Source organism: Nerophis lumbriciformis, linkage group LG38 (genome assembly GCF_033978685.3).
Source record: "Nerophis lumbriciformis linkage group LG38, RoL_Nlum_v2.1, whole genome shotgun sequence".
Classification (NCBI taxonomy): Eukaryota; Metazoa; Chordata; class Actinopteri; order Syngnathiformes; family Syngnathidae; genus Nerophis; species Nerophis lumbriciformis.
The window spans coordinates 4,963,458-4,966,611 of NC_084585.2; positions in this window are offsets into that span (position 1 = coordinate 4,963,458).

Here is a 3,154-nt window from a genome sequence, read left to right on the forward strand (position 1 = left end):
GAACTTTTCTTCTCCTCCATTTGAAAACGTGGACGTTACCAGCACTACTGTCTGATTACAATCAATACAAGTCATCAGAATCAGGTAATACACCAACTTATATTCTTGTCTTCATGAAAGAAAGGAATCTATATGTGTTAAACATGCATGTATATTCATTAAAACACCTTTAACATGTAAACAAAAACGGCAAACTAAATAAATATAAATGATACACTGTATATATCAATTTATGTGTATATAAATATATATATATATATATATATATATATATATACATATATATATATATATATATATATATATATATATATATATATATATATAAATACATACATATATATATATATATATATGTATGTGTGGGGAAAAAAAAATCACAAGACTATTTCATCTCTACAGGCCTGTTTCATGAGGGGGGGTACCCTCAATCGTCAGGAGATTTTAATGGGAGCATTCGCATACCATGGTTTATATAGGGCACAGAGTGGGTGGGTACAGGCTGGCGTAGGGGCGTGGTGATTGGCTCATGTGTTACCTAGGAGGTGTTTCCGTCTATGGCGGCATGTTGTTACAATTTCGCTGCGCTTGTTGAGGGATGACAGGTCTGGACGGTAGATAATAAACAGTTTCTCTTTCAAGCATAGGTTGCATCTTTTATTACCACTATTGTAAGGTGTGCTGGATGCAAGAATTTGCCATGTTATTGAATATTCAACATTATTGTCTTTGAGGTCCCAAATGTGTTTGCTGAGTTCTGTGGTATTTCGCAGGTTTTTGTTCCTGAAAGAAGCCTTGTGATTGTTCCATCTGGTTTTGAATTCACCCTCGGTTAATCCTACATATGTGTCGGATGTGTTAATGTCCTTGCGTATTACCTTAGATTGGTAGACAACTGATGTTTGTAAACACCCCCCGTTGAGGGGGCAATCAGGTTTCTTTCGACAGTTACATGCTTTGTTGGTTTTGGAGTCGCTCTGACTGGGGGTCGACGGCTCATTTGCAATTGTTTTGTTGTGGTTTGAGATGATTTGTCGTATATTGTTCATGCAGCTGTAGCTCAATTTAATGTTGTTCTTGTTGTATATATATATATATATATATATGATATGTGTGTGTATGTTACTCATCAGTTACTCAGTACTTGAGTAGTTTTTTCACAACATACTTTTTACTTTTACTCAAGTAAATATTTGGGTGACTACTCATTACTTTTACTTGAGTAATAAATCTCTAAAGTAACAGTAATCTTACTTGAGTACAATTTCTGGCTACTCTACCCACCTCTGCTTACATGTCCCTTGGCAAGTTTACCTGCAATAAGGCGCTTTTGGTAGCCATCCACAAGCTTCTGCTTGAATTTTTGACCACTCATTGTAATTATCATACCAATTAACCCTGTAAGACCCCCTTGTTGTAAAATTACGACGTTACCTTTTACCATCCTAAAAAACAATCTGTTATAAATAAATAAATGGGTTATACTTGTATAGCGCTTTTCTACCTTCAAGGTACTCAAAGCGCTTTGACAGTATTTCCACATTCACCCATTCACACACACATTCACACACTGATGGAGGGAGCTGCCATGCAAGGCGCTAACCAGCAGCCATCAGGAGCAAGGGGTGAAGTGTCTTGCCCAAGGACACAACGGACGTGACTAGGATGGTAGAAGGTGGATAATAAGAATTAAGAACAAGCGATTATATTTGTGTGTGTGTGTGTGTGTGTGTGTGTGTGTGTGTGTGTGTGTGTGTGTGTGTGTGTGTGTGTGTGTGTGTGTGTGTGTGTGTGCTAGCGACCCGCCTCCACCCGCAGAGACAAAGACAGTGGATGGCTGACAAAAGGCTTAATTCTGTTTATTTCATTCTACCTTGACTCTAAAAGTTTGGGCGGATTTTCGTTACAAGTTTCGGGAAATTCCAAAAATAGGAATTAAGAACAAGCGATTACATTTTGGGGCTGATCCGGATCACTTGTGAACGCTCACAAGATAACATTACGGACGTTGTTAAAAGAATCAAAACATGCAAATTCATTACCTTTATCTTATTTATATATTATTTTATTATTTATATATTATTTTATTATTATTTTATATATTATTATTTTCTTTATTTTATTTACATATATTTATTTATTTTTTACCACATTTACATAGTCATTGGGTCCTATTGTTCAGTCTCACAAGGCTATAGGATCGTACATTTGTTTATAAGTCACACCTTCTGGCCATGAACTCACACAACTTCTCAAGGTTTCCTTCGAACATCTATTTGTTTCATTGGACCGGATTCATCAGATTCAGGTAAGTAAAATGTATTTTATATATTTTTTGGTTGTTATTACAATGTCTAGAGCATGTACATATGTAGTTTCTGTGGAAGAGATGCATCAAATTTCATTTAGAGCTTGTATAATTGTTGCAATTATACAACATTGGGTGAATGTGGTAGTCAAAAATTGGTCTGAATCGAGAATCGATTCTGAATCTAATCGTCCCCCTGGGAATCAGAATCGGATCAAATCTAGTTCCCAAAGATTATATACACCCCTATTATACACAACAGGGCCCACATTTGTGATGAATGACATTATTGAATTATGTTTTTCAAATCTTGAACAGAAATATTTCAACTACACATAACAATCGAAGTACCCCATAACATAATAAACAGACAATTTTATTAATTTCACAACAATTTATAGGACAACATCCCTCTATCCTCCTATTAATTATTAGTATTATTATTATTTATTTATTTATTGTGATTTTTTTTTCTTGCCCAGATGTGGGATCTGAGCTTGTGCAGCCCTTTGAGACACTCGTGATTTAGGGCTATATAAGTAAACATTGATTGATTGAGAAAGCATTGGGTATCTATTATGCATATATTGGTTTATTATTAGGTCTGTCAAACAATTAAATATTGTATATCGCATTTTGTCCATAGAAAACTCATAAATATTCGCAAATAATTGCAAGTATAAGTTATTTTTCTTCAAAAAGTGCATCTTTTTCAAATCTGCACCTAAAATAGTACACTGTGTAATGCCTTTTTTTGTTTGTATAGTAATTGTTCATTTAATAAATAAAATAACAAGTATTTAGAATAGAATAGAATAGAAAATACTTTATTAATCCATGGGGGAA